The 24,606-nt window shown below is 35.2% G+C and overlaps 1 long non-coding RNA gene across 1 annotated transcript in view; it reads left to right on the top strand.

The window, feature by feature from the left end:
* The window catches only part of LOC143684974 (uncharacterized), a 74,306-nt gene that overhangs the window by 18,992 nt on the left and 30,708 nt on the right, over window positions 1–24,606 (top strand). The window lies entirely within an intron of this gene.

Raw genomic sequence — 24,606 nt, 5'->3', positions numbered from 1 at the left:
TTCCAATCTGCCAGTCTTGTTTCTGTGTGCATTGCATGCACAGCTCACCCCACGCCTCTTCATAATTGCCAAATGGCTGCTTTCTTCTCATCCGTTCAGACCTTAACTCCAACATCATTCTTCAAATAAGTTTTTCCTGGTCAACTTAAGTCTAGCCCTAATAATTTACCCTACTTTATCTCTCTCATGGTTGCACATCTATTATCTGTCACTTTCCACTAAACTGGAAACTCAGAGGAAGGTTATTTAATATACACTTTGTAAGAACTGAAGAAAATCTCAACAGAAAAATCACCGTTGTGATTTCTGAGCACGTCCTTCCAGGTAAAAATTCTGTGATGATTTGTGTTCCTTGCATAAGTTCTGATTACGTGCTAGGCACTGTTTCGTCTATTTTTTAAACATTTTAAAGTTTTAATTTTTACAATTTGATGCCACATTAGTATTACCTCATTTTCCAAGAAGGAATTGAGACTCGATTAAATGACTTTTTTCTCTTTTGAGATTTGATTTGTGACATTTAAAGCTACTGGTTGGGAGAACAGTCTTAAAGAGGTTTGAAAATTGCATAATATTTTGGGACAAAACACTAAGATATGAATAAGATATCATAATTCTACTCATTTGTCAAAAGAGAAGTGGTTTTTTCTTTTTTTTTCTTTTTTTTTTTTTGCATGAGAAGGCACCTGGAAATTGAACCCAGATCTCTGGTATGGCGGGCGAGAATTCTGCCACTGAGTCACTGTGGCCCACCCAAAAGAGAATTTTTATGTCTATGAAATTTTCTCCTTATCTGAAAAACTCAGGAAAGTATTACTAATTCCAATTTGTATTTCAATCAATACATTCATATAAGGGCTATGACTAAAATCCATTGTTACTTTTGTAGTATCCCTCATATCATGAAATTGATGTATTCCTCAAAAGTTTTGGGGTCATTTTTTTCTTAAATGTCTATAGCTATCTCTCTATTTGAAAGGGACCCTACTTGAACCCGAGTAAAAATAATTTTGTACTATCAAAGAGTATGAAAGATCATTTCCCAAATAAGCACACTTATTTCTAACTGCTGTACAAACAAGGACCTGGATGGGTCAAACCAGGGAGCTAAGTATGGACTCATTGTAAATAGAGTGCTGTGGTGCAAGATGAGGATTGGAGGTGAGAGTGGAGCCAGCCTGGACCTAGGTTTGCTTACAGCCTAGAAGTGTGCATTCTTATGTGTCTTCATGTAAGGACTGTCTAGTGTAAGCATAGACTTGTAAGATTTCTGCTCTGTTTTCATGATTTCAATTCTATTAAGTAAAAAAAATTGGCCGCTTACTTTGGCATTGCTTGGAGGGACTTCTTTTCCAAAAAGTAACAGGGACTTTCCAAAGAGTTAAAAATAAAAGTGGGGGTATTCTGAAAAAATCGAGCATACCCTGCAAAGGTTGCAGTTTAAGCTACAATTGGAAACAAGCTGCTTCAGTCCAATAGAAATAGCCTATCAGAAATAAACAGTTATCCTATAATAACCAATCTGTGATCATTCCCCATTTTGTAAGACCTTCCTTTGTAAGAATGAACCCAAATATCAGCCAATTACTATAACTTCCTCTTTGGAAATCTCCAAATTATCTTTATAAGTTAATGTAACTTGCTAACTATTTTGATGCTTATACTTCAGCTTGAGCTCTCCGTACTTGAGTAGTTCATCTTCCCATAAATCCATTGTATTGATTATTATTGGTGATTTAGTTTGTTTTGACAAATCCTTTAGAATATTTTTGTAATTTGCCCGTGGTCTCTAAAGAAAGTTTTGTAACTAAATCCTCCTTCACTTTTTCTTGTTATTTTATTTTTTTATTTTTTTACGTACATGGTTTGGAAATCGAACCCAGGTCTCCTGCATGGAAGGCGAGCATTTTACCACTGAACACCCATGCATCCTCTTGTTATTTTTATGTTATTTCAAACTTACCTCAAAGTGTGAAGAATGGTGCAGAAAACTCTTGTTTAAATACTTTTACCCAGATACACTAATTGTTTAACTTTTGTCCCATTTGCTCTGTCATTTTCTCGCATTCTTTCTAAATATATGTTCATATTTTTCTGAAACATTTGAAAGATATCAGATATCATGCCCCTTTAGTCCTAAAGACTTTTTCAGTGTATATTTTTTAGGAATAAAAATATTATCTTACATAATCACAATGTGATTATAAGAACCTGGAACATTTAATATTGAGACATTGCTATGTTCTAACCCATGGTTCATATTCAAATTTTGACAGTTGTATCATTAAAAAAATAATGTTCTTTATAGTTATTTTTCCTCCAGTCTGGGATCCAATCCAGGATTATGCACTGCATTTAGTTATTATGTCTCTTTAATCTGGAACATTTACTCAGTCTCTCTGTCATTCATGATCTTGACATTTTTTAAAAACACAGGCTAGTAATTTGATATATTCTCTCTCAATTTGGATAGCTTGATATGTTCTCATGATTAAAAATTATATTATGTAATTTTAGCAGGGAATACTCAAGAAGTGATGTTGTACCTTTCTTAGTGCTTCATAGCAAGAGGCAGAAGATTCTGCTTGCCCCATTGCTAATAATTTTTATGACTCTGAATTTCTACTCTTTCAAGTTACTCTTTTTCTCTTTGTAATAATACATTCGATTTGTGGGGCATTCATTGGTGGTTCTTGCCTGAATTAATAACTACTATGATGTTTTAAAATTGTGATTTTTCTCTTTCCTTTGTCTATGAATTGGCATTTCTACAAGGAAGAGCTTTCCCTTCTCTCCACTATTTATTTATGTATTCATTTATTTATTTATATCAGTTTGGAATCATGGATTATTATTTTATTCAATAGGTTGCAATTTGTTATTATCATTATTTTGATGCCTAAATTGTTGCCTTTCTTTTTGAATTTTTAAAAAATGTTAATAGCTGGTTTTGTCACTGACTTTAGTCGCATAACATGGCTTTGATAACTTTTGGCTGCTTCAAAAAAAATTGTCATAGCATGGAATTATACTCTATTGAATATATATAAACTCAATTGTGATTAATCTAAATTATTTTGATACATAATGGTTTTGTTGTAAATAATGTACAGCCTCTTAGGCAATCTATTAATCTTTCTTTATTTTAAAATTAGTGTATTAGTCAGGGTTTTCCAGGGAAACAGAACAGACAGATTATATAACTATATACATATATACACACATATATATATTCACATTATATAATGTAAATATTATGAAATTTGTTGTAAGATGAATCTGTGGAGATTGGCAAGTATGAATTCTGCAAGGTAGGCTGCAAATTATGAACTCCGGATGAGGGTTTCAATGAATTTCCCAAGAGAAGCTGGCTGGCTGAAATGAGATAGAAATTCTTCTTTCTGACTGCTAAAATAATCAGTTCTCCCTTGAAGGTGTTCAGCTGATTGGACAATATTCTCTCATTGCTGAAGGCAATCTCTTTTTTGATTGCAGATGTAATCAGCTGTAGATGTAATCAACTGACTGATGATTTTATATCCACACAGTATCCCCACAGTAGCAATCAGACCAGTACTTGCTTGGCCAAGCAACTGGACACCATAACTTAATCAAGTTGATGCATGAATTTAATCATCACAGTTACTTTTAGCATAAAGTTCACTATCATTGGTAGGGCAAATATCTTTCTTAGATTTTAGACTGTGATACATTCACATCGTCATATCTTCTGTGAATTTCTCCATTTTCTCTGTTCAGGCACCCTCTGTTCCCAAAGAAAAATATTAAAATCCTGAGGAATTGGGAATGGACTAACATTTATTTATAATATAGGTACTCCTAATTCTGTAGCTGTTGATTCATTTCATGTTTTTAGTTTAAGCCAGTCATGATTATTCACTTGGGTTCTTCATGGATCTCTTTTGTTTCAGCTAGCTTCTCATCCATTTGTCTTTGAAAATGGTACATTGTAGTATATGTTCCAAAGTCAGCTGTGGATATAAACTTCACCCTCATGAGTGAACTTCTAGAGTACCATTACTTCTCATAATTTCATTGAACAAGGTGGTATGGGAAAGTTTCATTGAAATTGATCCCAGGAAATGATATGTACAATTGTTTGGTCTGAAGGGTAAGAATGTTAATAACTGTGAAACTTCCTAGAGAAAAATTACCTACAGGAAAATTTGAATTTTGATTGACTTCAAATTTAGATCAGCACATGTATCAGAAAACATATATCAGAAACATATATGGAATGCCTTTTTCTTTTATTGGTTCTCTTATTGGACTTAGGGAAAGAGGTGGGGTTATTTGGGGTGGAGAATGAAGTGTACTGGGTGAGAGACACTGAAATAGGACATATTCATCTGGTTATTTAGGGCTTGGGTTAGTTTTGTCCTTCGCCCAAATAAAGCATCCTGTTGCGTGGGGAAGTATTTTCTCCAAGACACACTTTGTCCTTATTTAGTTCTGTAATATTTTTAGAAGATAGCCTTGACTTTCCTTTAGAGGAAGGTTTACTTGAGTATACCAGCTTTTATTGTGGATGCCAAAAGTCACACTTGTGTGGAACTGCGCCATAAATATAAGCTCAAATGCCACGTAATCTTAACAATATTTAGATACCTCTAGTGGAAAAAGATGCTTTTTGTTTGTTTGCTTTTAATTTTAGAGGAATGGTATTTATTTAGCAGTGGCCTCATTCAAATTGTATGAAATATTGTTGCTGGAAACACAGAACTTTGTAGTAGGTTCACATTTATTTTCCAGCATGGCAGATACAAAGGTTAAATACCTCTGTTCTATCTAGAGCACTATATAGAAAATGAGTTCAGATGACCTCCAACTATCTCCAGATGCTTGGCTTCTATTCATCCTACACTGATAAATAAAATCTAAAAAATCAGTTGACTTGCAGTCATTGAAAGGTGGCACTGTAGTGTGTGGGTTTATAATGGCTCTCCTGTTCTGTCCTGCAAAGCTGACTCTGGCTCAGTGATTACACATCAGCTCTGCAGCTTCAGTATAAAAATGCAGGTCCTACGTAAATTCAACAGTGCATTGCTTGCAGTCATTTTAATGAGAGGGCCTTAGCCTGTTTACTATTGCAGCCATCCTTTTTTCTTTAGAAGAATATAAGTATTTTCTCACAACAGTTAAATCAGTAGTATTAGAATACCAGGCCAAGAAGAGGGCTGTTTATATTATCAATGGAGTCCATTATTTTCCCATTTTTATGACCAATTGAGGACTAATTTCAAATTAGAAGCAAATGATGATTGACGTAATGTCTATTAAATACTTGGAAAATGCTAAATGCAGTATGGAACATAAGAAAGCCATGTTTCCAATTGTATTAAGGTTTTCTAGAGAAACAGAACCAACAGAAGAGATCAGTGAATGTGAGATTTATAAAAGTGTCTCACGCAACCATGGAGATGGAAGAGTCAAAAATCCATAGGGCAGGCTGTGAAGCTGCCCAATGAAGCTGACCAATGGAGGGTCTAAATGAACTCCATAGGAGAGGCTCGCTAGCTGAAGAAGCAATGAAAGAATCTTTCTTCTTCTTTAAGAGTCTTCAACTGACTGAATTACTGGATTCGCTGATTGTTAATCCAATCAGTTGAAGCACTTAAGGAGGGAGAGAGATTTTTTCACTCTTTCTTGACCAGTGAGCCTCTCCTGTGGAGTTCATCCAGACCCTTTTTCAGAGCTGCCATCTTCACAGCTTGCCCTATGGATTTTGGACTCTTCCATTCCCACAGTTATGGGAGACACCTTTATACATCTCATTCCTATAGTTATCTTCTGTTGGTTCTGTTTCTCTAGAGAATCCTGATTAATATATGAATATAGCAGCTTTACTCATAATATCCCCAGTATGGAAAGAAGCCAAATGTCCTTCAACAAGTGCAAGTTCACCAAACTATGGTATATCCATACTGTGAACTACTACCCAACAATAAAAAGAATGAGGTATTGATCTGCAACAACTCAACAAATCTCCAGGGAATTATGTTCTGCAAAAAATCCAGTCTCAAATGATTAATACTGCATTGTTTTATTTACATAATGCTCAAGATAACAAGATTATCGAATGCAGAACAGATTAAAGGTTACCAGGAATGGGGGCAGGAAGGAAGTAGGTGTGGCTATAATAGGACAGTGAGGGACCACTGTGATGATGGAATTGTTCTTATCTCGATTGTATTGATGTCAAAATCTTGGTTGTGATATTGTAGTATAGTTTTACAAGATTTTACCATTGGGGAGAATTGGGTAAAAGATCTATTTGTATTATTTCTTATAATTTATGTCAATTTACAATGATCTCAAACTTAAAAGTTTAATTTAAAATTCCAAGGTACAACAGCACTAGTTTGTATCTTCCAGTGTGCTTTATGTATATTTTTGTTTTAGGTTGCAATCTACTATGGTCCAAGGATAAATATTGTTTTGACACAGACCTGTGCAGTTCCCTGTGCAATTTGTTATTTAATGTTTTGTTTTATGCTTGCTAACTTATTTGTAAATGTGAGTGCAAAATTTTTCCAAGAGGTCCAGCTCCTTGGATGAAATTTCAGAAAGACAACAAGGGATTAAACAAAAATTGAAAGTGGGAATATAGTAAATAGTAAAAAATTTAATAGATAAGCCTACTTGTGACCTCTTGTTCATCAAATTTAATCAATTATTATTTTCCAAGTTTGATAGTAACACATAATTCTAAAACTGTCTCCTCCATCCGCTCTGGCTGCTGGATTACTAAACTTCTTAACTGTTGGATCAATGAACATTTATTCTGTCTGCTTTATTGACTCAATTCCTGTTCTGTTACCGGGTGTTTGTGTGTGTGTGTCTAGTTAGGTGGGGTAGGGAAGGGCAAAGAAGAAAAAGAAATTGCATGCCCTACAATTTAGCACTGAGCTTCTATATCTTTGTGAAATCATTCTCTATCACAAAGAGCCCACATATATTATGCACATACCAGGCAACTATAAGTATTTTATGTACACTAGTTGATTTAAGTCCTGTGTCAATGCCATAACAAAAGTTGTATTATTACCATGCCCATTTTAAAGATGAGGAAAATAAAGCTGAGAGAGGTGAACATTTTTCCCAAAGTCACATGGCCAGTAAAGGCTAAAACACAAGATTCAAATCCAGGTTTATCTGATACCGAAGTCTGTGTTCTTCATCACTCTATTCATCAGATTAAGGAGTTATCACAAGAGTTTTAGAAGAAGAGAGGTGGATTCTGTGATGAACAACATGTAGCACATCTCCATGGTGGCAAATGGGTAGAGAGGTGAGAATTGGGCAATATGTTGACTTTACTACAGTGGACTGCAATTGAAATGCCTGAGATATCATAAAAGCTTGGGTCGTTATGAAAATAACAGATACTTCATAGAAAGAATGATATCCATTTTGTCAAAAAATTGAAATGGAAGATACAATTTCAAAGGGTTTGATCTACTGGAGAAAACGACATGGTTATGCTTCTTACTAGGGAAATTTGGTAGTAAAATTATTGTAATTAAACAAAAGAGGAAATGCCTCTGTGCTGGTTTGAAGCTGGCATGTACCCAAGAAAAGGCTGTGTTCTTTTAATCCATTGCTGTGAGTGCGGACCTGTTGTGGGTGGGACCTCTTGACCGTTGTTTCCATGGAGATGTGACCCACCCAGTTCAAGGTGGGTCTTAATCCTTTAATGGAGCCCTTTACAAGAGGAAAAAGGGCAGAAAAAAGCCTGGAGAGCTTACAGAGAAAAACACCCAATGAAATTTGGATAGAGTGGAGGGGGAAAAGCCTCAGAGATGCTAAGAAAGGACCTATAGAAGCTCAGAGAGGAAGTTAATAGAACCAGGAGCTGAAAATAACAAAACCTGGGTGTGAAGGAGCAGCAGTCACTGGCCACGTGCCTTGCTGTCTGACCGAGGAACCCCAGATGCCAGCAGCCTTTTTTCAGAGAAAGTATCTTCCACTTGATGCCTTAATTTGGACATTCTCACAGCCTTAGAATTCTAAATTGTAAGTTAATAAATCCCCATTGTAAAAGCCAACCCATTTCTGGTATAGTGCATTCCAGCAACTTTAGCAAATCAAAGCACCCTCTAATCCTGGTTCTGCTAGATGTGGTAGGCTAAAATCCAGACAGAGAAACAAGAAGAGGAGTAGCTATTGACAGAAGGGAAGAGGTTGACAATGTGAAGTATATGTGGAAGTTATTACTCATGGAAATTCGAAAGGCTAAGCTTGTTTGGATAGCATACTTAGAAACGACAATGCCAGAACAAAGATTAGAAAAGCAGACTTTTAAATTATAGAAAGATAAGAGATAAATATAGGGTTGAACATGAGTCTGTTCAGTGACAGATTGATAGACTTGAAATAACTTCTTTGAACCAAAACATCAGATGTTTATTGTATAATGGCTTAAGACAGAAATTTTCACTTTTCTGAATTATATCAGTGCGTAATTTTCAGTTAATCTTGGGCTGATAGGAACATCACTGTCATGTAGCTTGCTGCACTGACATTTTATCTTCATATAAGGATTTTGCTGCTGAAAGTCTATTCCAGGGACTACAACTATGACCAGGTGCAAAGTCATATTCTAACCTGAAAATGAACCCTTTATGGCCCTTTGGGGACCTCAGTACTGGAAAGATCTTCGATTTTAAGTTGCTCCTTTCCTTCCTGTCGCCTGCTATTGGTGAGAACAGAGTTTATGCCTGGCCCTCCCAGGTAGTTGCTGCATGGTTGTGAGTCCTAGCAATGGTTTAGAAAAGACCTCTCTGGCTGATTTCAGTGAGTGTGCACATACCATGAGGGAAGAACTCCTTGCTGTAGTCCACACCTGTATAGCTCAGGGCTTCATAGACCAAGGGAGCTGCACATAAGGAAACTCTACTTGGGGAGACAGTTTTCCTGTTCGGTCAGGCCAACAGACAAAGTATGAGCCCCGAAATCTGTTCTTAATATTATCTCCTCACTGAGTGTCCCTTCCTCCAAAGTCGGTATTCTTCCATAGCTTTGACTTGTTGCAATGTAAAGTTCTCCACAGTTAAAAATTGCCACCTAACCTCAGTCTTTGGGGGAAAAAAGTAGATGTCTGTGGTTTGTTAATTCACCACATTCCAGTATCTCATATGACAGATTCTGATGACATTTAACTGAGAAGAAACTATGTTTTCTAAAACTAGATGATGACTGAGGATAAATCTATTTGACGAAAACAAAGTACAGTCAAAAGTTTAGACAAAATGTAGGGGAAAATGGAGTAAAATATTGCTTAGTATTGAGGGCCTTTATATTCTTCTCGAATAAATTTCCTTATAAGTTATTTTCTGGAAATAAAATTTAATTCTTCAATGCTAACCCACACTCCCCAAGACCAGGGCATTCAATGAATGGATTCTAGATAAAATGGGTAATAAATGTGCTTATTACTCTGCCATATAATGGTAATGTGGCCTTAAAAAGAGCCCTTATATTTTAAAGATTCATGATGAAATTTTTATGGATAAATAGCAAGATGTCTGGGATTTGCTTCAAAATAATCCATGTGTAATGCAGCTGGAATAAATAGAGGTATTGATAAAAGAAGATTGGCTGGGGGTTGTTAATTGTTGAAATTGGGTAATGAGTGTATGGGTGTCCATTATGCCACTTGCTCTACTTTTGCATATGTTTGAAATTTTCCATCATGAAAAGTAAATTATTATGTCATATAATGAATGGTCACCCTTAGAGGCATTTGTATCTTTTAGTTCTTGGGAACATAATTACTCTCCTCAAAAACAGATAATCCAAAATTTGATAGCACTGAACATTATACTTATTATTTATCTCTGCTTCCAAGCTTCTCATGTAGCAAGTAATGTTGAAAAAAATATTAATGACTTTTCAAGGAGAAGCTCCAGGACTCCAACTTGAAAAGCCGAATGTTGAAGAATCTCTTTCAAATCCACCTGTATTCTTAAGGAAGTGCAGCTGACTCAAGAGCCCTGTATGCTTAGATGCCTAAAAAGAAGGTTCTATAAGGAGAAGATGGTGTGGAAAGAATTACATTTTTATTAGTACCTGTGAGGCCTGGAGTCAAAACCATGTCAATAGCTGTTTATAAGGTTTATGCAATTAGAATTTCCATGAAAATTCCAAAAAGTGCATTTCAAACACTACTCCCTTGTAAAGTGCCAAGGAGTGTTGAATAATGTACAATGTCACTTAGAGAAGAGCACACTCCCAACTGTACTTACTTTTAAAGTAACTTATTTGAAATAATTTCATGCTTACAGGAAAGTTTAAAAAATGATACAAAATAACAGAAAACTCCAATATGCTTCCTACCCAGATACTCACATTTACCCGCTTTTAACATTCTTTCACATTTGTTGTATCATTCTACCAATTGCTTTATTGATCTATCATCAATCTATCAATTGATGATTTGATGATTTATCTATCTAATCTGTCATCTGTTTTCTAAACATTTGGGAATTGGCTGCATACATCATGCTCTTTTACATGTATATTTATTTAATAATTGTATGAATATTTTCTAAGAACAAGGATATTCAATTCTGCAACCACATAAAGCACATTTATCAGGTTAAATACATTTAACATTGATATAAAATATACAGTCTTCATTTCAATTTTTTCAATAATAGCATTTAGAGCATTTTTCCTCCATTCTTAGCTCTAGCCCAGGATCATGCATAGGTTTTAATTGTCATTCCCTCTACAATCTGTCTCATATTAAAATTGTTGTCATATATATAAAACACACAATTTCCCATCTCAGCCACTCCCAAGAATAAAATACAATGACATTGGTTACATTCACAGTGTGGTCCATTCTTTTATGCCACTATGCTATACCAAAATTTTTCCATCACCATGAACAGGGACCCATAATACATGAACTTTCCTGGTAGCATGTACTCTATTTTCTGTTTCAATGGATTTCATATTCTAGTTATTTCATATAAGTGCAACTATACAATAAATGTCCCTTTGTGACTTATTTCACGCAACACGTTGTCTTCAAGGCTCATAGAAGCATGTATGACAACTTTGTTCCTTTTTACAGCTGAATAGTAGTTCATTGTGGGTACATACCACATCTGTTTATCCATTCATCTGTTGATGTGTTGATGGACATTTGAGTTGCTTTCACTTTCAGAATATTGTGAATAATACTGCTATGGAACATTGGTTTACAAGTATTTGTTGGAGTCCCTTATTTCTATTCCTTTGGGCATATACTTAGAAATGGGGTGGCTGGTTTATATGGTAGTTCTATGTTTAACTTTTGGAGAAACTGCCAAACTTTTCCACAGCAGGCATATCATTTTATATTTTCATCAGCAATGTACAAGATTTCCTATTTCTCTGCATCCTTGCTGTCACTTATTACTTTCAACTTTTTATTAGTAGCCACTCTAGTGGGTGTGAGGTGTTGTCTCATTATCATTCTGATTTGTATTTCCCTAATGACTGATGATGTTGATCATCTTTTCATGGCCTTATTGTATGTCTTCTGTGAAGAAAAGTCTATTCAAGTCCTTAGCCTATTTGTTCATTGGGTTAGTTGCATTTTTGTTGCTGTGTTGTAGGTATTCTTTCTATAATCTGCATATTAAATCCTTATAAAATGTATGGTTTCCAAATATTTTCTCCTTTCTGTGGTTTGTATTTTCATTCTGTGGTTTGTATTTTCATTTACTTGTTGAGGTCCCTTGATGAACAAAAGATTTTATTTTTGATGTCCAATTTATCTAGTTTTTGTTGTTCTTGCTTTTGGTATAAAGTCTAAGAATCCATTGCCTAATAGAAGGTCTTGAAAATATTTCCCTATGTTTTCTACTGACAGTTTAATAATGTTAGGTGTTATATTTTGGCCACTGAGCCCTTTTCAGTTAATATTTGTATATGGTGTGAGGTATGGGTCAACTTTAATCCTTTTGTATGTGGATATCTAGTTTTTCTAACACCATTTCTTAAAGAGGCTATTCTTTCTGCATTGAGTGGATTTAGTACTTTTTTCAAAAATCAATTGGCCATAGATATAAGGGTTTATTTTTATTTCTCAGTTTTATTCCATTGGTCAATTGATCTTTCCTTGTGTCAGTATCACACCATTTTTATTACTGCAGCATTGCAATGAATTTTTGAAATTGGGATATGTCAGTCCTCCAACTTTATTCTTTTTACAAGATGTTTATGGCTCTTTGGGGTCCTTTGCCCTTCTGTATGAATCTTTTGCAGTTCTGCAAAAAAGGCTTTTAGGATTTTGTGGGGATTATATTGAAACTGTAAATTATTTGGTGTCATATTAACGTCTTAACAATATTAAGCTTTCCAGTTCTTTTACTTCCCATTTACTTACGTCTTCTTTGATTTTCCCAGCAATAATTTGTAGCTTTCTAAGTATAAATCCTTTATACTCTTGTTTAAGTTTATCTCCATATATTTTACTCTTTTACTTGATTTTGTAAATGGAGGTGTTTTATTTTTAATTTATTTTTCATATCACTCATTGCCGGAATATGGAAACAGCATTGACTTTTGCCTGTTGATTTTGTACCCTTCCACTTTGCTGAATTTATTTATTAATGCTAGTATATTTGTTGTATATTTTGGGGGGATTTTTATAGAGAGCATCTTTGTTATCTGTAAATAGGGAAAGTTTTAACTTCTCCCTTCCAATTTGGATGTTTTTTACTTCTTTTTTCTTGACTGATTGCTCTTGCTAGCACTTCAAGTACAATGTTGAACAAAAGTGATAGCAGTGGGCATCTTTGTCTTGTTCCTCATCTTGTGGGGAAAGTCTTCATTCTCTCACAATTGGGTAGGTTATTAGATGTGTGCATTTTCAAATATGCTCTTTATCATGTTGAGGAAGTTTTCATTTACACCTAGCTTTCTGAGTGTTTTTATCAAGAAACAGTGGTGGATTTTATAAGCTGCTATTTCTGCATCAAATGAGATGATCATGTGGCTTCTCTCCTTCATCCCATTAATGTGGGCTATTATTATATTAATTGATTTTCTTGCATTGAACCACGTTTGTGTTATTGGTATAAATCCCATTTGATGATGGTATATAATATTTTAATGTGCTGTTGGATTTGGTTAGCTACTATTTTGTGGAGGATTTTTACGTATATATTCATAAAGCATATTGGATTGTAGTTTTATTTTCTTGTGATTTCTATATCTGACATTGGTATTAGGGTGATGCTAGCCTTATAGAATGGTCCTCCTCTACAATTTTTTGGAAGAGTTTAAGCAGGATTGGTGTTAATTCTTCTTGGAATGTTTGGTAAAATTCACCAGTGAAGTCACCTAGCCCTGGGATTTTCTTTGTTGAGAAGTTTCTGATTACTGATTCAACCTTTTTACTTTTTTATAGTCTGCTTTAATCATCTATTTCTTCTTGAGTCAATATAAATAGTTTGCATGTTTCTAGGAAATTGTCCCATTTCTAGGTTATCTAATTTGTTGGATACAACTTTTCATAATATACTTTTTTTTTCATAGTATACTTTTATAACCCATATTTATTTCTGTGGGTCAGTAATAATGTAGCCCATTTCATTATTGATTTTATTTATTTGCATTCTCTCTTTCCCTTTGTCAATCTTGCTAAAAGTTTGTCAACTTTATTGCTCTTTCAAAGAACAAGCTTTTGGTTTAGTTGATTTTCTGTGTTGTTTCCTTTTTATTTTCAATTTCATTTATTTCCACTATAATTGTTATTTCCTCCCTTTACTATTTTTGTTATTCTTTTTTCTAGCTCCTCAAGGTATTATTAGACCACTTGTTTGAGATCTTTTTTCCTAAGGTAAACACTGGAACTGTTGATTTCCCTCTTAGCACTAGTATCGCTGCATCCCAATAATTTTAGTATGTTGTTTTTTATTTTCATTCTTCTCAAGATGTTTGCTAACTTCCCTTGTAATTTATTCTTTTACCCATTGGTTGTTTAAGACAGTATAATATAATTTCCAAGTACTTGTGAATTTTCTAGTTCTCTCTCTGTTATTGATTTCTAACTTCATTCCACTGTGGTCAAAGAAGATACACTGTGTGATTTCAATATTTTTAAATTTATTGAGACTAATTTTGAGACCTAACATAAGATCTGTCTATGTGCACTACGGAGTTTGTGAATCTCTAAGCTTAGTGTTTTATAATGTCTTTCTTGTCTTCCATTACCTCATGATTTTCTGCCCAGATGTTCTATCCATTATTGAAAGTGGTGTATTGAAGTCTCCTATTCTTAAGGTAGAACCACCTATTTCTCCCTTCATATCTTCATTTTTGCTTCATATATTGAGGCTCTGCTTTTAGGTGCTTATGTATTTATAATTGTTGAGTTGACCACTTTATTAGTATATAGTGCTCTGCTTGTCCCTTCTAAAAGTTTTTTTTATTTGAAATCTATTTTACCTTACATTGGTATAGCCACCCAGGCTCTCTATAGGTTACTATTTGCGTGGAATATTTTTTTCATCTTTTCACTTACAGTCAACTTGTGTGTTTGAATTTTAGGTAAATCTTTTATAAAGAGAAAATAGTTGGGTTATGTTTTTTTAAATTCATTTTGCCAATTTTGTCCATTCTGCCTTTTGGCTGGAGAGTTTAATCCATTTAATTTAAAGTAACTACTGATAATGCAGTAATTTCCAACCACTTTTTATTTTTAGTTTTGTTCCTCTTATAACTTTTTTGTCCTTTTATTCCTCTATTACTGCCTATATTTTGTATTTATTTGATCTTATGTTGTGAACCATTTTTAGTCCCTTATTGTTTCCTTCTGCATGTCTTTTAAACATAATTTCTTTGAAGTTGCCATGTAGCTTAAATTTAACATCCTGAATCTATAACAATTTTGTTTGACTTGATACCAAATTAACTTCAATAACATATGATATCTGTTCCTATATCCCACATAACCCCCAACTTTATGTTGTACTTATCACAAACTGCATCCTTATATCTTGAATATTCTGAATAATACATTCATCTTTACTTTTGATGTACTTGCATTTTAAGTCCTGTTAGTAGTAAAAAGTGCAGTTACAAACCCAAAATCCAAAATACTGGCATTTATGTTTACACATGTAGTTACCTTTACCAGAGCTCTTTATTTCTTTATTAGCCTTCAATCTATTGCTGTTTCCTTTTCCTTTTGACTTGGAGAACTCCCTTTAGCATTTCTTATAGCACTTGTTCAGTGGTGATAAACTCCCTCGGCATCTGTTTATCTGGCAATGTCGTAATCTCTCTGTCATTTTTAATTACAGTTTTGCCATAATTTGCTTCATCCTTGGGAATAGAATTCTTAGCCACCAATTTTTTTGCAGAACTTTAAATACGTCATCCATCGACTTCTTGCCTTCATGTCTCTGACTCACATAATATATAATTGGTATGCTTGATGATGTTGATGGTGATGTTTGCTCTCCTTACTTTAATTCTTGCTTTTTTCCTTTATTATTTTCCTGATTTCTTTTAGTCCTTTTGCCTGTCTTTTCCTTTAGCTCTTTCAGCATATTTAAGAAAAAAATTTTGATGTTTTTGTGTTATAACATCAAAGTCTGGCCTTCCTCAGTGATGGCATCTAGTACTTTATCTTGTGTCTTTACATGGTCCATTGTTTACTGTTTGTTTTCATGCCTTGTAATCTTCTGTTGTACAATCAATGGCTCACAATATCATCGCATAGTTGTGTATTCATCACCATGATCATGTTTTTGAATATTTTTATCACTCCAGAAAAAGAAATAAAAAAGAAAAAACTCGTACATACCATACCCCTCAACCCCCCCCTCTATATCCATCCCTCCCTATTGACCACTAGTAAATAGAGTATTTTGAAGATGTTATTTTAGTTAAGGTGCAGCCAAATGAATCAGGATGGGTCTTAATTTCATTACTTGAGGCCTTGTAAAGAAAAACCACTGGAGGAAGGAGCCAGAAGCTGGAAGTCAATGAAACTGAAAGAGAGTTTTTTTTTCTGGAGTGATGTAAATGTTCCAGGGGATAATCATGGTAATGGGTGCACAGCTGTGTGATGATGTTGTGAGCCATTGGTTGTACACTGTGTATGGACTGTATGTCTATGAAGATGTATCAATAAAAACATTTTTTTTAAAAAGAATGAGATCTGTGGATTGAAATTTGTTGATTACAGTAAACTGTCCTACTGAAGGTTTTTCAGCTTCACTGTGTGTCTGGCATTTGGACAGATCTCTCTCTTCTCCCAACATGCTTATGCATCTGCTCCTTCTATGTTAAAGCAGAACATCACAAACATATCATTAGCAAGCTCAGAACTAATAGTTATTGCTGTGAAAACCTCTGATTTTTCTTTCCCAGCTTCAAAATAGTGGTTTGATTTAAAATGCCATATGTGAAAAGACCAGTGTTGCTGTGGGGTAGAGGTGAAAGAAATTTGCATAACTTCTGGATCTTAGAAAGGAGCCTGAAATAATACAGTAACATTGTTTTGGACAGTAACAAGTTTCTGCCATCTAGTGGATAATTTGAAGACTAAACCATGCCTTTATTTTTTACAAAATCAGCATCGTCATAAAGGTATTGTTAGTATGAATCCTGCTGCTGGCATGGAATGATTTTGGGTTAGCTAAACAGTTAGCTGTCTGCAGACTGTGCCTCAAATATATTATTTCAATCATTTTACAGATGTGTCTATTTTCTTTTTCTTTTAGTTTCTTTTTAATTATGGAGATACAGCTATCATGCACTTTCCCACCTCAACCACTCTCAAGAATACAATTCAGTGGAGTAATCACATTTACAATGTTGTGCTACCCTCACCACCATCCATTACCATCACCCCAAACAGAAATGCTGTACCCATTATGCATTACCTCTCCATTCTTCCTTGTGTCCCCCTTGTCCCTGGTAACTTGAACTCTAATTTCTGTCTTTATGACTTTCCGTATTCTAAGTATTTCCTATAAGTGAGATCAGTCAAAATCTTCCCCTTGTATCTGATTTATTTCACTCAGCATGATGTCTTTGAGGTTCATCTATGTAGTGGCATGTATCAGAACTTCATTCCATTTCTACAACTGAATAATATTTCATTGCATATAAATACCACATTTTAAATCCATTCATCTGCTGATCTGTTGATGGACATTTAGTTGCTTCCACATTTGGGTTATTGTGAATAATGCTGTTATGAACATTGGTGTAGAAATATCTGTATGAGTCCCTTCTTTCAGATCTTTTGGGTATCTAGCTAGAAGTGGCATTGCTAGGTTATAGGGTTTAACTTTTTCAGGAACCACCGAACTGTTTTCCACCATGCTGCACCATTTCATCATCCTACCAAAAATATCCACGAGTTTCTATTTCTCTGCATCCTTGCCAGCACTTATGACTATTTTTTAGATAGTAGCTATTTTATTGGGTATGAGTTAGAATCTCATTATCATTCTGATTTACATTTACCTAATGGCTAATGATATTGAGCATCTTTTCATGGGTTTATTGGCTATTTCTGTATCTTCTATAAGAAAAATCTACGTAAGTCGTTGTCCATTTTTTAATTTGGTGACTTGTCTTTTTGTTGTTGAATTGTAGGAGTTGTTTACATATTCTGCATATTAAACCCTCATCAGATATATGGTTTCCAAATATATTCTGTTGGTTGTCTTTTCACTTTCTTGGTAATGTTCTTTGATGCATTAAATTTTAATTTTAATAAAGTTCTATTTATCTATTTTTTTCTTTTGTTGCTTATGATTTTGTTATAAAATTTAATAATCTGTTGCCTGATGGAATATCCTACAGCTATTTCCTTGTTGTTTTTTTTTTAGGAGTTTTATAGTTTTAGCTCTTATATTTTGGTTATTTGATCCATTTTCAGTTAGTTTTTGTGTATTATGTTAGGCAGGGGCCTACCTTCATTCTTTTCCATGTAGGTATCTAGTTTACCCAGTACCATTTGTGAAGATACTTCTTTTCCCATTGAATGGGCTGACGCTGTCAAAATTCAATTGGTCAGAGTTGTTTAGGTTTATTTCTGTATTCTCAATTCGATTCAATTGGTTTGTATAGCTTTCCTGCCCCAGTACCACACTATTTGATTACTGTAGCTTTGCAATACATTTTAAAATCAAGAAGTATGAGTCTCATTATGTAATTTAACTTGTATAGTCAGTTTTCTTGAACCCCATAATTACATGGAACCTTGAATATGGCATGAGATCTTGTTGGTTTGAACTGGTTAGTATGATGCCCTGATATATCCCACAGTAATATGGGCAGAGAATAAAGCAGTATTTGCAAAATTCCCTTGCAGAACTGGGGAGAAAAGAGGAAATATTAAACTTCCCTTTTTGGGGAATTCCTGATAATTTCACCAGCAATAAGGACAACCAATTAAATAGGGTGAGCCCTCAATCTCAGGCCTTGCCACTATGAAAATGTTCCTGCAAAGGAGAGGCTAAGCCTACTGATAATTATGTCTAGGAGTAACCCCTGGAGAGCCTCTTTTGTTACTCAGATGCTGCTTTTCTCTCTAAGCCAACTTGGCACGTCAACACACTGCCCTCCCCACTATGTGAGATATGTGTCCCAGGGGTATAAATCCTCCTGACAACATGGGACCTTACTCCTGGGGATGAACTGGGACCTGGCATCACAGGATTGAGAAAGCTTTCTTGACCAAAAGAGGAAAGAGAGAAATGAGACAAAATAAAATCTCAGTGGCTGAGAGATTTTAAACAGGGTTGGTTGGTCATCCCAGAGGTTATTCTTATGGTGTATTGGAGTTGTTAGTGGGAAGTACCTGAAACTGTTGAACTGTGCTCCAGTAGCCTTGATTCTTGAAGACTATTACTATATAACTTTTAAAATGTGACTTTGTGATTGTGAAAACCTTGTGTCTGATGCTCCTTTTATCCAGGGTATGAACAAATGAATAAAAAAGAAATAAGGATAAAAAAATAAATAAATAACAGAGGGAGAAAAAGGCTAAAAGGGTAGCAGGGAATCAGTGTGAAAAAGCTCTAGGAGTAATACGATGTGGCTAAAACACAAGGTTTCTTCATTATTTTGCCCAACATTTATTTGAGCACCTATTCCGTGCCAGGCTCTGTCCCAGGTGGTGCAGATATATGGCTGAACAGATTAAAGATTCCATCCTCATGGATGTATGTACATTCCGGTGGGAATGGAATATTGAGCACACGGACTAGAAGGATATTGTAGGACCAGATTTTAAAGGTGGCCCAACAGAGAGCCAATAAGGCTGCTTAGCAAGACAGAGGCATGATGGGGTTGTGCATAAGAAGTATGTGTCTAGTGAGAGAAGTATGTAAGATGGCCTCATTAAGGAGGCAAAGAGACATATTTCTGTAAAAGGTAATTTAAAAAGAGTCCAGGTGAGAGGTAATGAATCCTTGAATTGTGGAAATGAAAAAGAAAAAACTGATTTAAAAGTCATCCAAAGAAAAAACAAGTCACCCAACAGGTGGAGCAGGACTTGGGACTGACGGAAGTGGGCATGTGGGAAAAGAGAAATGACAACGACACTAGGCTTTCAGCAGATAGAGGCATGTGGTGTAGCATTAGCATGACTGGCAGTGTGGGCTTGGGAATCAGATCCCTTGTATTGGAGTAACTTGAGCCAATTTTTTAGTCTCTTAATACCTCAATTTCCTCAGTAGTAAAATGGGAATTAAAAGTTCCATCTCATCAGATTGTTGTGAGAAATAAAAACATTTCCACATAATCAGGGATGTGGTAAGCCCTCAGTCCTAGACGTAGTTACTAAAGAAATGTAAAAAAAAAAAAAAAAAACAGACTGGGGCTGAGTTGCCTCCTTTTACCTGCACTCAACATTCAGACATATTTGAGGGGTCGGCCACTTACTCTCAGAAAGGTTAACAAGGAGATAATTAGCTGAGAATTTTCAACAATTTCAACATAAGGAAATGAGCCTCATTACAGGCCCTTTGAATCAAACTATTATGGGTTTTGGTATTAGTCTCTTCATAAACTGGCAAAAGCCTCTTTTTGGTAGCTAAAGAAATATCTCTTACTAGGGATGAAGGCAGATTTAATAAAAATCTAAAAATACATATTCTTCTAAAGTTTCAATACCCAGACTTTTATTTTCTCCAATTTCAGGATCTCTTTTTGGACTTTTGCTAACTGTAAGCTATTATTATCCCAATCTTTGATACTACATAAAACATAAAGTTTAATATAAGGCATTAGGCAGTGGGAGAATGGGTGCTGGCTAAGGACCAGGCAATCTAGACAAAAAAAAAAAGCCTTGATTATATTTTCTGGAACTACATCCCAAATAATTATGTGAAAAGTCTGAATTTGTGTCCAGAGGGAATTACTGCACATTAGGAGAAAGAGAATACCAACAGAGGAGAGGTGAATGTGTCAGGAAAACGGGAATGCTTAATAAGAAGGAACAAGAAAACTGTACTCGGGAGGATTGAAGCAGTCTGTGAATGCTGTTCCAGTGTGATAAAAGAATTTAAGATACCCACAGCTGCACACATTCAGAAATAGGTTAAAGTAAAATTCCCTTCACTTTTGAAAGAGATGATAAAATTTTGCAGTGTAAGGAAAGTAAGTGCAATTACATTTCTAGCTGTCTGCAAGTACATGATATAGAACTTACTGGAAAGATTGTGTCCAAATTTGGCAGGCATATTTGGTATGGTCTGGTTTAACATAAAGTTTGTGTAGTATATGCAAAATCCACTTTGGGGGCTCTTCAAACACTGACAATTTTTCTCCAGAGCAGCTGAAGATTAAGTGTCTCAAGGTGCCCATTTGAATACTGGTTGAGAGAGTTCTGTCTTGCAAATTAAGATTTACGGACAAAGGAAACAGTAGCATCAAATTAAAACATTCAAAGCAGGTGCCTGAAATTGCTTGGATTGATTTGCAATCTAGCTGCTTCTCACATGGGCAACTCCACACATGACCAAGTGTAAGTGTCAAGAGGGATTTGAATATTTAATCATGATCATGGCTATTAACGCTCTCAGGCAACACAGGGAGAATATTGTCACAGCAATAACAATACTTTCACAGGTGGAATTTAATTCATTAAGTATTTATTGGGTGTCTGCCAAGTGCCAGACATGTCACCAAGCACTATGCGAATAAAAGATAAACTCATGATCTAGAAGTAGAGTGTAGGTGGGAAGGAAGGTGAAGATAGTTGACATTTAATAAGTTTATTAAGTTGAATATGTGCTAGGTAGATATAAAGTACTTTGGATATACTTCATTAATATTTGCAGCAGTTTTTTGAAGTTCATACTATAGGTCCCTGTTCTAGTTTGCTAGCTGCCAGAATGCGATATACCAGAAATGGAATGACTTTTAAAAAGGGGGATTTAATAGGTTGCTAGTTTACAGTTCTAAGGCCAAGAATATGTCCCAATTAAAGCAAGTCTATAGAAATGTCCAATCAAAGGTCTCCAGGGAAAGATACCTTGGTTCAAGAAGGCCAGTGAAGTTCACGGTTTCTTTCTCAAGTGGAAGGGCACATGGCAAACACAGACAGTTTCTCTCTCATCTGGAAAGGCACATGGCGAACACAGCATCATCTGCTAGCCTGCTCTCCTAGGTTCCTGTTTCATGAGGCTCCCTGGAGGCATTTTTCTTCTTCATCTCTAAAGGTTGCTGGCTGGTTGACTCTCTGCCTTGTGGTCCTGCGGCATTCTCTACTCTCTCTGAATCTATTCTACAAAATGTTTCTTCTTTTACAGGACTCCAGAAGCTTGTCAAGACCCACCCAAATAGGTGGAGACATGTCATCACCTAATCCATTTTAGCAACCACTCTTGATTAAATCATATCTCCAGGGAGATGATCTGATTACAGTTTCAAACATACAGTATTGAATAGGGATTATTCTGCCTTTATGAAATGGGATTTAGATTAAAACATGGCTTTTCTAGAGGGCATACATCCTTTCAAACCAGCACAGTCCCCAATATAAAAAGGGGAAACTGAAGCTCAGAGAGTTCAATAATTTTACCAAATTTCATGCAACTTGTAAGTGAGCAGAGCTGAAATTTTAACTGTATTTTCTGGCTTCCATACTCCATGTTCCTTTAGTTAGGATTGCCTCTCATTCCTAATTGTAGTATAAATCATGTTCTTTAACCTGCTCGCAGAATTTGAGGAAAATGATTAAATTTTGCCAAGAAATACTAGTGAATGTTTCACATAGGAGGTAACTTATGATCTGAGATTTAAAGTTTGATTTAATTTTGGGCAGATGAGAGAGAGGAGAATTCTAGGCAGAGGAAGCAATGTATAGAATCACAGAGACATTAAGGTGAATGGTATTTTGGAGAAATCAAAGCATTTTGCAAAGGAAAACTGTAAAGTAGCTTTTCTTATAGGACTTAGGTATAAGGGGTTTGGGAAGGGTAAGAGTCAAGGCATAAATAAAAAAACAGCTTTGTTGAGATATATTTTACATTGTACAATTCATTCATTTCAAATGTACAATTCAATGAATTTAATAATGTTGCCAAGTTATGCAACCATGATCATAAATCAGTTTTAGAACACTTTTATCCCAATAAAGATCCCTTGTCCCCATTTATATTTAATCCTCACTCCCACTCTCAGCCCCAGGCAACCACTAAAGTTTCTGTCTCTGTAAATTGATCTTTTATGGAAATTTTTATAAATGGAGTAATAAAGTATGTGGCCTGTGTGTCATAACATTTTCAAAGTTCATCCATGTTGTAGTAAGTATTAGTACTTCATTTCTTTCTATGGCTGCATAGTTTTATACTACATTTTGTTTATCCATTCATCAATTGATGACTACTTCTGTTGTTTCTATTTTTAGGCTATTGTGAATAATGCTGCTCTGAACATTTGTGTGCAAATATTTGTGTGGACACATGTTTTCATTTCTCTTGGGGAAATACCTAAGAGTGGAATTTCTGGGTTGTGCAATAGGTATTATGGTTAACTTTTTGACAAACTGCCAAGCTGCTTTCCAAAGTAGCTGCACCATTTTACTTTTACACCAGCAATAGGTTTTGTTTTCGTTTCCTAGGCTGCTTAAGCAAATACCATGATATGGGTCACGTTAAACAATGGGGATTTATTCATTCGTGGTTTGGGACTGGGAAAAAGTTCAAAGCAAGGTGCCATCAAGATGTTTCTTTCTTCCTGAAGACCGTGATATTCTGGGGCTGCCTGCCAGTGATTCTTGGTCCTCAGTTTATCACAAGGTAAAGCACATGATGGTATCTCCTGGTCTCTCCCTTCTCCTCTGAGTTCCATTGATGTTCAGCTTCTTATTTCCTGTGGCTTTCTCTATGTCTGAATTTCACTTCACTTATAAAGTACTCCAGTAATAAGATTAAGACCCTCCCTTATCGGGTTGGACTAACTGAAGTAGCCTCCTCCAAAATTCCTACTTACAGTGGATTCATACCCACAGTAATGGATTAGATTTAAGAATGTGTTTATCTGGGGTATGGACAGCTTCAAACCACAAAAGGTTTCTATTTCTTTATATCCTTGCCACCATTTGCTATTGCCTGTCTTTATTATAGCCATTCTGGTAGGTGTGAAATATCTCATGGTTTTAATTTGCATTTTGTTAATAACTAATGGAGTTAAGCATCTTCTCACACTCCCTAGGTGAAGATTCCAAGGGCTCTAGTAGGATAATGTAGTAACTAAGTTAGAGAACATAGGAAGAATTGAATTTGTAGGAAGGATGATAAATTTATTGTTACCTGTATGCACGATATTGAGTTGCAGATGTCTAAGAGGTGGTGAGAAACTTTGGTCTAGAACTCAGAAGGGAATTTAGGGCAGAAGACATATTTTTGGAACTCAATTACATAGAGAAGGCATCTTAAATCATTAAGCTAGATGAGTTCACCAAGGGAGAGAATGTAGAGCAAGAGCTTGAGGAGAGAATATTTAGGGATATCTGCTTTTAAGAAATGGGTAGAGGATGGAGTACCAAGGAGGAAATCAGAGATTTAGGAGGCATAGAATGATGGATGGAAACCCCTGTAGGAAACATTTTGAAGGACAAAAGGAGGTAAACAGTAGTAATCACCTCATAGAAGCATAGAAAATTGAAAAAGAGATCATTTACTTTGGTAAGCAAATAACTATTGGTGGCATCCAAGAGAGTAATTATATTTAGTGGAAAACCTAGATAGCAAATTGTAGCTGTCATGTCCAAACTGTTATCAAAATTTTCCTTTTTAGTTATGTATTTTTTTCAGAATGCCAAATTTTTTTACTGCTCTTTTCTTTCCCCATTTCTCCTTTATATGCACTTCTTTATTCATTTCTTGTTTGATTGGAGCTCTTGGATAAACAGCCTCATCAGTGATGCAACAGAGACAATTCAGGGATAGAATGTCATTTGTTTAAATAAAGTATAAGCCCCAGGGATTGTGTGTGTGGACTCCCATAAATATCAAACTTGATTTTTGTTTTTATGTGTGGTGGGAATAGCATTTAATGTCACTGTTTGAGTCAGTGAATGGATGTCTGTTGAGCTCATTAATGTTCTTC

This window comes from Tamandua tetradactyla, chromosome 5 (genome assembly GCF_023851605.1).
Source record: "Tamandua tetradactyla isolate mTamTet1 chromosome 5, mTamTet1.pri, whole genome shotgun sequence".
In the NCBI taxonomy this organism is placed as follows: domain Eukaryota; kingdom Metazoa; phylum Chordata; class Mammalia; order Pilosa; family Myrmecophagidae; genus Tamandua; species Tamandua tetradactyla.
Note: the sequence above shows the minus strand (reverse complement) of the source record. Positions and strands in the feature narration are given on the sequence as shown.